Raw genomic sequence first — 13300 nt, 5'->3', positions numbered from 1 at the left:
CTAACAAAAAACTCATGAGTTTTTTGTTGGCACCATGGCGCTTTGCCGTATTTTGAAACTTTTCAGCCTGTGAAACTGATCGCCCGCCGCTAACTTTTTTGGTGACCCAACTTGCCTGCTGTCAGACCTTTTCGTCGGGTGCTATGTCACTATGCAGATTTTTTGGCCAAACACAATAGCGACATAGTGCCCACGGTGTCGTGGAACCTTTTTGACCTGCCGCAAAACATTTTCGTCGCCAAAATATGTTGCCCGACCCGTTGGACCCACTGGACACATGGCGAAAGGGCACCATGTCAAAAACATAAATCTTGTACAACTTCGCCATAGCGAGATGGTGCCCTCCGTAGATCTTCTTCAGATTTGACAGCAGAGAACCTGCGGGCTGCAAAATATAACATAAGGCTTGGCATTAAAATAATACTAACTTTGGGAGTTAGCCATTGAACAAGCTGAGTGTTTGAAATTTGAATCTTTGGCGGGTGAACAAATGATAACATTTCTGGTGACTCACAGGGGACACAAGCCTGCTATGTGTATGACCAGTGGCCTCATGTATCCATTGGGCTATGGAGTCAAAAAATGGATCTGTGCATACTGTGAAACCCTAACCTGTCTGTAAGGAGATCAAAACATTGAAAACCCTATCTCTGCAACTTCAACTGGAAACAAAAAAAACAAAACTTCCTCTACAACCTGAGACATCTCAAAATTTTCCACCTCACAGGGAGACGGTTGTGCCCGTGCACTTCTTGAAAAGCAGGAAACAATAGAAAAGAAACTAAACTACCTATATATAGGAACTCGACCTTCATCAGAAACAAGCTTTAAGATAAATCACATTGAATGGAATGGGAAAAACTTCACCATTGGGTCTGCTCAGCTGGAATGCATTAGCTGTTTGCAACTGGCAATTAGATAGGGGCCACTCCATAGTGCATCAAACTTGGAATGTCTTCTTGGTTTTGCTCTGTCAGAATCCCACTTTAGAACTAAATCTCCTTCTCTGAAGGTTCTGACCCTAGCTCTCTTGTCAAAATTCCTCTTCATCTACTGCTGATGTATCTCTAGGGTTTGCATAGCCTTATTTCTCTTTTCTTCTAGTTCAATCAACTCTGCCATTCTTACTGACATGGCATTATCTTCAATCAATTCCAGCTGATGAGCCAACTCCAAGGATGGGAATTCTAATGAAATTGGGAGTCTGGCCTCCCTACCATATACTAGCACAAAAGGTGAATTCCCAATAGATCTCTTGGGTGTTATCCTATCAGCCCACAGAGTAGTTCTTAATTTCTTATGCCAGACCCTCTGATTGTCTTCTATTGTTATCTTCATGATTCTGATCAGATTCTTGTTGGAAGACTCAGCCAAACCATTACCCTGGGGATAGTAATTTGATGATGTGCTCAGGTAGATATTGTGATTCATTGCCCATGCACAAATCTGGGTTCCAACAAAAGACTTAGCATTGTCTAAGATAATAGTAGAAGGAGCACCAAACCTAGATACAATCCCATCAAGGAATTCAACAACTGATGGTTCTGTGGCATCCTTCAAGGCGACTGCCTCTGTCCATCTAGTGAAATAATTAGTAGCAGCCAAAATCCATTTATGACCTGCACTAGATGGAGGATTAATGGGGCCTATAAAATCCAAACCCCACTGGGTAAAGGGCTGATCCACCTGAATAGGACGAAGGGGGAGAGCTGCAAGCCTCTGTTTGCCTGAGAAGAAAGCACACTTCTCACATTTCCTCACATATCCATAACAATCATGGAACAGAGATGGCCAATAATAACCAGCCCTCATGATTTTCATGGCAGTTGTTCTTGCAGAGAAATGGCCACCATTAGGGCCATCATGAAGTTCCTTAATCATCCTTTCAGCCTGATCCTCTTCAATACATCTCAACAGGGTCCCATTAAAATCCTTCCTAAATAGGATACCATCAATCACAACATAGGGAATGGACTGCAGTCTATATTTTCTTCTTTTAGCTCTGTCCAATCCCTGAGGGTATCCATTCCCTGATAAGAAGTTCTTCATGTCATTTATCCAGCGCCTTGGACCATTAACATTTCCTTCCTCCTGCTGCTCTATTATTACCATAGCAGTCTCTTCATCAGAATCCTGGCCTGATAACATTTCTTTGCACAATCCTTTCCCTCTTACCAGCTTGGTAATCTAAATATCAACATCATACTCCATTACCCTAGTGATCCATCCAACTCTCTTTTCACTGATATCCTTGCTTAACAGGAAGTCTTTTACATTGGCATGGGGCACCAACAAATGGATCCTATTGTGGGATAAGAGGTGCTTGAATTTATTCAAGGCTCTAATGACTGCAAGGGCTTGCTTCTTTACATAACTGTACTTATCCTCATATTCCTTGAGCCCTTCACTAAAGAAGGCTATGGGCTGCTCCTCACCCTTGTCATTTGTTTGAGTCAAGACAACAGAGATACTTGACTCACCACCTAGAGTGTAGAGGATGAAATCTTTTTCAAAATTTGGGTTCATGAGAGTAGGGGCTGAGGCTATGGCTACCTTGATTTCTTCAAAACTCTCCTTCCCTTCCTTGGTCCATGAGAAGACCATACCTTTCTTAAGCATAGCTATAAGAGGTTTCACCATGGTAGCAAGATTAGGAATAAACCTTCTTACAAAATTTATCCTACCAAGGAAACTTTGCAGCCCCTTCTTGTGTTTAGGAAGAGGAAGGGAAAGTATTACCTTTGTTCTTTCTGGATCAATGGTCAGCCCATCCTCAGATACAATGTGTCCCAATAATTTTCCTTGGCTTGTAGCAAAGACACACTTGGCTGGGTTGAGGGAAACCCCAAACTCTCTACATCTTAGAAATACTTGTCTTAGATGATCAAAATGATCTTCTACATTCTTTGAATATACAGTTATATCATCAAGGTATACTAAGACAAACTTGGCAATTAATTTTTTGAAGGCCATCTCCATTGCCTTCTAAAATGTGGCACCTGCATTTGTTAGCCCAAATGGCATCTTGCAATAAGCATAGGTGCCCCATTTAGTAGTAAATGTTGTCTTATATCTGTCAGATTCTTTAACCAGCACTTGATTATAACCAGAGAATCCATCAAGAAAAGAGAATCTCCTTGAACCACTGACCTTGGACAGAATCTACTCCATGGAAGGGAGAGGATGGTGATCTTTAAGAGAAGCCTGATTAAGATCCCTAAAGTCCACACAGAGTCTGATTTCTCCATTCTTCTTCCTTACAGGGACAAGGTTAGCTACCCATGATGAGTGTTTGATAGGAAATATTATATTAGCTTCTATCAACTTGGATAGTTCTTTTCTCATTAGAGGTTCAATCTTAGGATTCACTAGCCTCTATTTTTGCCTTACTGGCTTGGCCTTATCAATTAAATCTATGGTATACTGAAACAAACTAGGATCGAATCCTTTTAAGTCATCATATGTCCAAGAAAATACATCATTAAATTCTTGACATAACTGAATGAAGTTTTTTTGCTCAGTTTTAGAACATACCTTCCCCATATTCAGAGATTTTCCATCAGCAATTGTAACTGGGGCATAGTCATCCTTTTCTGCAGCTAGATTCATTCCTGTACCTCTTGTTTGATCATCAGGATTAAAGACACTCTTCAAGGTAATGAGACCCTTGGGAAACTTGTTAGAACTAAGATGAATGATCTGATCACCATACTGATCTTGCAGTCTTGACTGGTTTCTATCTGAGAATTCTGCCTCATTCTGCAAGAAACTCACAATTTGCTCATCAGAATCAAACACCTGCCAATGAGTGTTGTTGTCAGGGATGGCAGGCCTCACTACCACCCTTATTTGTTGCTTCTTCTCTTCTTCAAGATTCCCTGGTACATCATAAGCTGCACCCACTGCTGCAAGTCTATCAACATGTCTATTTTCTTTCCTAGGAATGCTCTGAATATTAAATGCATTGAAGCCCTCAAGCAAATCCCAGACTCTGTGTTTGTAAGACTTGAGCAGGCCATTTTTAGTGATATTTTGGTTTCTCACTTGGTTAACTACCAACTCACTATCCCCATATACTCTCAAGGCTTGAATTCCTCTCTTTTGGGCAAGTGAGAGACCTTGAATCAAAGATTCATACTCGGCCACATTATTGGTGCAACTAAATTGGAGTCTAAAGGAGAAGTAGTATCTTATTGTGCAGGAGAGATCAACATAACACCAGCCCCTGATCCATTTCTATTCCTTGAGCCATCAAAGTACATACTCCATGTTTCATTTATATCATCATTAGTCCCAACAAGATCAGGAACTTGAACATCTTTCTCTATTATGCAATATGTACTAAGGCCTGTCTCAAGAGTTTTTGACATAGGCTCAAACTGATATGCATTTGCCCACTCATCCAAGAAGAAATCAGGAATCTCTGCTATGGAAGTGGCAGGCTCATTTACTATGTCATTTTCATCCATCTCTAGAATAGGGCAATTCATGTTGATGGGATTGGGGGTGTAAGATTCAGTGTGATGAAGGGCTTGAGGTTCTGCTCTAATTGAGGCATTGGCTCCATGTCTGGTCTTAAATGACATATATGACCAATCAGCAGATATGAATCCACCAATTTGAGCAGTGAAGTCTCTTGAAAGACAGATAGAAAAATAGGGCTTGACTTCAGCAACAAATATGTCTTGAATCACAGTGCAACCAGGGCATGCATGTAGGGCCATCTCCACATTCCTAAGGATACCTATATTTTTGACAATACTACCATCTAATTGTAACACATCCCTAACAATGGGCTCATATTTCATTCCTAAAGCATTAGCAACACACCTAGGCATTACTGAGCTACTAGCCCCTGAATCTATCATGCAATTGTGGACTAATTGGCCCCCTATAATTAGAGAAACATAGAATGGAGGAGGTCTAACCTTTTTATCTGTCTCCACATCCCCTGCTGGTTGTACTAGACTTATGGCATTCTCCATGATAGATGGTTGATCTTTGGGTTCAATCTTCTCTAACTCTTGCTGCAGCATCCTCTTTTGTATTGGTATGGTAGCAACAACATCCCACATAGAAATATTCACATTGGTCTTCTTCATTTGATCTACCATACTGAATGGTGTATTAGGAACTTTGGTAGAAACTTTGGGAGCTGCACTTATAAGAGGTTGAGATGGGGCAACATAAGGATCACTTGCATCTTTCTTTCTAGAATCTTTCTTTTGCTGTTGTGAAGTACTTGTTTGTTCATTTGCTGCACGTATATGAGGTGTAGCACTTGAAGTTGAGGCCTGCTTAGGAGAAGGAGGGGCAGCATGTTCCATAGCTCTCTTCTTACTTCTAGTGTTATGAGCAACAGAGTCTTGGTTTACATTAAAATGCTCCCCAATCTGATGATTCATGAAAGAGAAATCATCACGTCCTTGAATATATGAGGCCTCCTTGGGATGATCCTTCTTGTATGATTGCTTTGTTGCAGGTTCTTTGTCAGTCAGGGCCAAATAAGATTCTACCTTCTGGCACATGCAATAGGTATAAGAATAGTTGTAGGAAGGATAGAAATCTTGATCTTGGGCCAAGTTATTTTGAGGGACTATAGCTCTGTTATGATTTGAGCTTGAAGCAGAAGCATGACTATTTTGCCTACCCTGATCAAAAGAGCTATTCCACTGATTAGGAGGCCTACCACCATTTGGAGCTTGATATTGCAATTGGGGAGGCTTGCCACCTTGAGCTTGCTACCTTTCTAAGGCCACCACCTTGTTACTCATTTTTTGTATTATAGAAAAACTATCCTCTAATCTCTTCCCTTGGTCCTTCAACTCCCTCCCCTGCTCTTGCAATTTTTTATCCAGGGTCTTCTCTCTTTTATCTGTATTCAACACTAGACCTTGGAGCATCTCTTTGAGTTCATCTATCCCATTTGAGGATGTGGAAGCTTGGGGAACTGGAGTAAGGGCTTGTGATGTAGAAGTTGTAGGAAGAGGGGCTATTGCTAGTTGGTGGTTGGGAACATCAAGAAAGAAAGGCAGAGGGGGCCTTGGAGCCAATTTCCCTCCTTGTATCAAGATGTTCTAAGCTTTTATGGCTATCTCATAAGCATTAGGTAAGGTATCTCCTCCCATAGTTTGGATTGTAGTGGCAATATCACTGTTAAAAGCTCTAAGGTAATGCAAGAAGGCATTACCAGGGGTAGGTTTCACTGTAGTGGGTATTCTATCCCATGTCTTTTGAAATCTATAATTAAAATCAGTCATACATTCATGGGGGGCTCTTTTTATAGTAGTCAGCTGCTCTAAAAGTGACAGATGGTCACTTCTATCTTCAAAATGTTTGCATAATCCTGCTCCTAGTCCATCTCAATCAGTTATAGAACCATGAGCTAAGCCTCTATACCACTGTAATGTTTTTCCTTTCAAAGATGAGGCTAGAAGTCTGACAACAACATCATCCTCTGTGATACCATGAATATTACAGACATTTGCTACTTCTTGGATATGTTCTAAAGGAGAGATGGAAGTTTCACTAGTAAAATTAGGTATACTTTTGAGTGCAGATACTGGTATATCATGTCTTTGGGCTAACAATAGAGGACTTCCACCATTAAATGTGGGAAAAGCATGAACTCTTGGTTGTGCCATGTAAACAAGTGTTCTATTGATGAGTGTTGATGGCAATCTAGGCTGAGTTCGAGCAACAGGAGGAGTAGAGACAGATCTTATAGGTATATTAACTGTTATTACACCCCTAACTGGTGATAATGAAGTTCTAGTCCTCCTTCTTCTAGGATTTGAAAGAGAAAGCTCTTGATATTGAAATTTACCTCTAGAAGACGCCCTTGTTTCAGCTTTGGGCATGAATTTCTGCAACTTTGGCCTGGAACCAGATTTGTTGATGTTCAGAGTCACCAAGTACTTTGAAGGATCAACCTCTTAAAGGCTTGAATACTGAAGCCAACACTACCTCTTTAGCATTAATATCTGAAACTCTTTCTTCTTGACACCATTAGACTTTAAATTTTGTTTGAAAAAGCGTCCCATTGGGCGTGCCAAAAATTTTTGGTATGACCGGTGGAGGTTTAGAACTAATTTGAATCTTTGATACAGTCCCACTGGGCATGCCAAAAACTGTTGGTATGACCGGTGTAGGTTCGGAACTGATTTGAATCTTTGATACAGTCCCACCGGGCGTGCCAAAAACTGTTGGTATGATCGGTGGAGGTTCGAAACTGATTTGAATCTTTGATACAGTCCCACCGGGCATGCCAAAAACTATCAGTATTATCGGTGGAGGTTTGGAACTGATTTGAATCTTTGATACAGTCCCATTGGGCATGCCAAAAACTGTTGTCACTTAGGTTTGCAACCTTGTCCAAGGCCTATGCACGAGGACAACCTAGTGAAACATGGAAACAACCTCCAAGTTGTGGGACTTGAACTGCGAGGTTGAGTCTTCAGAGAAGGCCGACTCCCTCTTACTATCAGGGTGCACCTATCTACTCTTGGAGAGGAAAAGGGAGAAGAAGAGCACAAAAGCAAATCTACCTAGTCTAATCTAAGGAGGTGATGCACCAAAATAGAGTGTTCGAACTTCATTTCTACCCATATATGCACTACAAAACTAGGATAACATTCAAAAGACATACACACCTAGACTTATATCAATCAGTAACCACATACAGATCAGGAAACCAAATTGAATAACACAAGGAAAGGATTTCACTTATATATTATCCAATAGGCCGAAAATAGACACAGTATGCGAGCCACAGATCTCAACAATACACCAATGAGAGGCAAGATGAATGCACATACACATCGATGGCTGAAGGAGATGATACAAAATGTTATACAACTCAGAGATAAAGGGAATTTTACACTGCAGACCTGCGAGCAATAGCAGAGAAAATCAAAAAAGGAGTCCTCATAACAAAAACAATAAAATTTGCCTTTATAGCTCAGGCATAACTAAGATCTTTTGCTGCTAAAGTGACCCTGTAGCTACCTGCCATTAAGTCCCTCGAAGGACAATCATGGAAATCTGAGGAAAATCTGATCTTGTTGCAACAGGTGTCCTAAGAGGACTGAGAATGGCGCCATTGATGTTCTAACTGAGTAGATGGATTGATTGAGACGGTGGAGTGTCTCCCTATGTTTCACATTCACTTCTGGTAGGTCGAGATTGATCATGAAGATTAGATCGCAAGATAAAATTGATCACCCTCGCCCCTTAGGTTCATGAATCAGTAGGGGTCAGAGAGTCAACCTAGTTCCACAAGCCAACTGGGCCATGCAAGCCAATTGCTTCTTTTCGTTCTACCACCTGGGAAGTCCTCCGTGGTTGACCTTTTGTTATTGAACTAACCGCGCCACCCTCGAACTGTTATCATTAACTGTGGTGATTACAACCTGACTGCGACATTAATTGCCAGCTGCTAACCGTCAACTCTGGTCTGCCAGTGAGACACGCGTCAACAGGATGCTATGTCACTATTGTAAAGGTCGCACAACTTTACCATAGCGAGATGACGCCTCTCGTTGATCTATTTTGATCTGACGATCGTGAAGACTCGTCATGCTCCGTGCTGTCCTTACCTCGGGCCCATCATATCTGGTGCCGCCTCAGCAACTGCACTACGCCCAAATGACACTTGGCAATATCTGATCGATGTACCCTAGCGAGACTTGGCCCTGCTGACACATGGTGAAAGGGTGCCATGTCACTATGGTAAAGATCACATAACTTCACCATGGTGACATGGCGCCTTCCATCGATTTTCCTTGATCCGACGGCAAGCAAGATAGATATTGCCCCTTGCCCCTTAGCATATCAATCAATGGGAACCAACCACATGCCAACCATCTGTATTTCCTATGCCTCCAAACTTGGACCCACGAGGACACGTGTCCTCAGGGTGCCATCTCGCTAATGTAAATCTCGCGCGGTTTCTTCATAGCGCAATGGCGCCTACCGTTGATCTCTGCAAATCTGACGGTGGAGATCTTAACCTTTGACTGCATTGACCGCGCTAAAGATCTGGTCCCATGCACTGACTATATTCTGACCTGGCATACGTGGCTATTCCCCATTGGATTAATGAAGCACCACCTTGGTCTGACAAGGCACCAACCTGGAGGATCCGTACTGCCTTGACCCTACTGAGGGACACGTGTCAACCAGGCGCTATGTCGCTAACAAAAAACTCATGAGTTTTTCATTGGCACCATGGTGCCTTGCCATATTTTGAAACTTTCCAGCTTGTGAAACTAACCACCCACCGCTAACTTTTTTGGTGATGCAACCTACCCCCCGTCAGACCTTTCCGTCGGGTGCTATGTCGCTATGCAAATTTTTTGGCCAACACATGATAACGACATAGCGCTCACGGTGCCGTGGAACCTTTCCGACCCACCACGAAATGTTTTCATCGCCAAAACATGTTGCCCGGCCTGTTGGACCCACCAGACACATGGCGAAAGGGCGCCATGTCGCGAACATAAATCTCGTACAACTTTACCATAGCGAGATGGTGCCCTCCATAGATCTTCTTCAGATCTGACGGTAGAGAACTTGCGGGCTGCAAAATATAACATAAGGCTTGGCATTAAAATAATACTAAATTTGGGAGTTAGCCGTTGAATGAGCCGAGCGTTTGAAAATTGAATCTTTGGCGGGTGAACAAATGATAACAATTATCAAATTCCAGACCTAAAAAATCATTTTGGTACTGACCTTATTAAAATTGTCAAAGATACCCATTTTAGAAAATCCCATAAAATATTTTTGATATTTATTGTACCTTATAAGCCAACACATATATTGAGGGATTCCATAGTTTTCAAAGTGAAAATTTGCTTCAATTGGAAATTATGCATCATAATAATGTTAGGCAAGGTTTTCTTACCCGCAATGCCCAATAGTGGAAATTGATGTAAGACATGAGATATCACCACACAAGCTTTGGAATATCTTTTGGAGGCTTGAAATATCCTGATACTAGCATGAACATTCCCTAAAAGAGAGTTATGTTGAACTTTTAAAGATATTTCTCAGCTTTATTTGGGAGGGAAAATTAATTACAAGGAAAATAAATAATGGAAAAAATCCTCAATAGTTGGCTTGTCAAAGATCTGTAATCTTTGGCACTAACTATTATACACTAATTTGAGCAATGTTTTCACAATTTAGTATTTCCCAAATGTTTAAAGAGGGGCAAGGATCCAAAAATTCATTTTGTGAAGCTTTAAAGGTGGACCATAAGATCAGACCATAAATAAATAAATACTCAAAGTAGATGGCAACAAGAATTTCAGCAAGACTTTCATGGTTGGACAAGAAACTTTCTGGCATTACAATCAAGTGAAAGTTAGTATATATCCAGCCTCAAAAATTTAGAGGATCTCATAATGGCCACTAGATTTGGAGAATAATAAACTTGCTGAAATTGGTTCTTTAGTTTTTTAATCCTGATATTCTTGTAATGCACTTAAAATATCGATCATCACAACATAGTCAAGATGATCCAATCCTTAACATGAACATAATGATGATAAAGATGAATAAGTAGACACCACAGAATGAATATTTCTAATGGATAATAGTGATATAGCCTATGATATAGGAGGTTAGGTCATGGGTATTAATTGTTTAGTTGAATTTTCTCTCAAGTCTTGACACATATATTTATTTCTTTACTATCCTTCTCTTTCATAACAATGGAGCATAGAATATGATCCAAGACAATACTAAAAAACATACACAATTGAATTCAAAAATTAAATTCCATATTAGTTTAGTCTTGTCCAACTTTATAATGGAAGATCTTTTTATCTTATTTCCTTGATATTTTTTTGAGGATTTTTTCTCAAGAAAAAAAAAAATATAGAAAGCAAGAATAGAAAGTAATTACCTGAATGCCAACACCAATGATAATAGCCATGAGGAAATTAGGCACAACACTAGCTATGACCATCATGAGAATTTCCACCACTGTAACACTTGCATATAGACACAACACAAAAAAGGCATAGTGGCTAAACCCAAGATGTAGCCTAACCATGTAATAACAAACTATCCCTGATATTATTGAAATCATAAGCAAATATGGCATCCCTAATAGAGTATTTACCACCATGAAAGCCACAACTCCATAATGCCCATTTATCCTTTCTCATTGAAATACCTACATCACACAATAAAAGTAACAATTTCATTTAGAATTATGAAATTTCCACAATCCATAATGATCTAGCTAAATATAATTCCATTTAGTTCACCCAAGCCATGAAAACATCAAAGCTTCAATCTTTAGCACATGAATTTATCTTCATATCTTCAACAAAAGATGGGAAACCTCTAATAGACATGAAAGTAACAAAGCCAAAAATGAAGGACGCACTAGCTCCTCTGGCCTGGACACATGTTTTACAACATGTTTAAGTGAAAATATTGAGTAGCACAAAAAATGCGTCCATAAAAATCTCACAGATGACATGAAAATGAAGCCTTACCAGTATGGAATTAGAGGATGTACCAACATTCAAGTAGATTGTTCCAATAAAAATTGTGAGAAAAATGTAGATGACAAGGCCGAGCCAATAATACCCAACATCTTTGCTCATATTAATAAATGACCTATGCATTAAAATGTACCACTGCATCAAGAAACTAGCTTGGCTACCCCCTGAATCCAACATTGGTCCTCTCTGCAAACCAAAACCTCAAATCACAAAATGCTTCTTCAAATTCATTTCCTTCAATATCAAATTAGTAAGATTCAAACAAGGGAGCTTACTATTTGTGATATTTCATGTACTCTGACCTATGCCGCCTGATGATGCTCAGAGTGCTGATACTTCTCCACGAGAGTTTGTGCAGCTTGGCTTGTTGTGATTTTTTTGAAAAGGTCATCTGATCTATCGATCTAATCACATGAACAAAAGCTTAATCTTCATGAAACAAACACCTTTCAATGAATTGTAAGATTCACAACATCAAATTAAGATCCAAGATGTAGAAAGTACCCACAGTCTGATTGATCCTTTTAGTGTAGCTTTAACTTTGTCAAAATATGAGTTAATACATCTCAAAAAGTGATCAGATGGGTTCTAGAAAGGTGGGCAAGGAAATTCTACTTGCTCAAAAGACTACAAACATCGAAATAATTCTTATTTGTGAGAATCCATGAATCCAGTTTAGATCAATATTCAATACCATAGGAATCATCAATCAATGTAGCAATTTTTTTAATAGGGAATTTCATTTGAAGGGTATTAAATAAGCACATTCCATCTAGGGAAATATATATTTAAAAATAATAGTTTTAGTTGTTTAAGGCTATTGTATTTGTTTCTATTTTTTATGCTCAAACCCTAGATGGGTCACCACTCTACAGTTTTGAGTTTTCTCTAGATTCTTTTTCCTTGTTAATATGTATGCTATTATTTCATAAATGATAAGTAGTTTTGATTTATATAATACAAATAATTTTTAGATAATATTAAGAATATTTACTTATGTAAGATAAGTATGTATATAAAGAACAGTCTCATAAATATGACCATTGACCATCATTTATAAGACTATTAGATTGTTCTAATTCATTCAAAATAGTTTAAACAATTGACATTCATCTTGTCATTTTCTGGTGAAAAAGAAATATACTTTAATAAATGAGGAAAGTTGTTGTATAGTGCATAGTGCACCTTGTAGTTTTAGCTATATATAAACATTAATATCCATTGAATGTATCTACCAATGACCTCAATTGTCAATAGAAATTTGCAAAGAATTCATTTGTGATAGAAATATTTCCATCAACTTATTCTTCAACTACACTCTGATCCATGTTTAACTCCTTTATAACTTCAAAAAAACTTGTTCCTAGACTAGTAGCAGCAACTCAAATACTCTTAAATACAACAAACTACCATCTAACTAAGTTTGGTGACAAGAACTCTAGTATTCTTAAATATGGCAACCAACCATTATAGCAAAGCAAGCTTACCTCACATGCCTAAGATGCCTTGCCAAAGTAAACAGTTTCCCCTCTAGAGAGCAAGTAGAGACTATCAAAGAGTTCAAACACCTCATTTCTTGGTTGATGAACTAAAGCTATAATAGTATGCCCATCCCTGGCCAAACTTCTTAATGTTTGGGTAACAAAAAATGTAGATGTACTGCAATTAACAATTCACCATATATCAATACATGTAACTTTAAATTAGTCATAATCAACAATTTCAATTATTCATAACCACTAGCAGTTAGTATTCTATGGTCTACAAAGAACAATAAA

General features: G+C 39.2%; 1 pseudogene; it reads right to left on the bottom strand.

Moving 5' to 3' along the window:
* The window catches only part of LOC149577450 (ABC transporter G family member 11-like), a 116568-nt pseudogene that overhangs the window by 27392 nt on the left and 75876 nt on the right, over window positions 1-13300 (bottom strand).

The sequence above is a fragment of the Cupressus sempervirens genome, chromosome 1 (assembly GCF_028749045.1).
Source record: "Cupressus sempervirens isolate cs-2001-9-10 chromosome 1, ASM2874904v1, whole genome shotgun sequence".
Lineage (NCBI taxonomy): Eukaryota > Viridiplantae > Streptophyta > Pinopsida > Cupressales > Cupressaceae > Cupressus > Cupressus sempervirens.
This window is presented reverse-complemented; position numbering and strand designations above follow the sequence as displayed.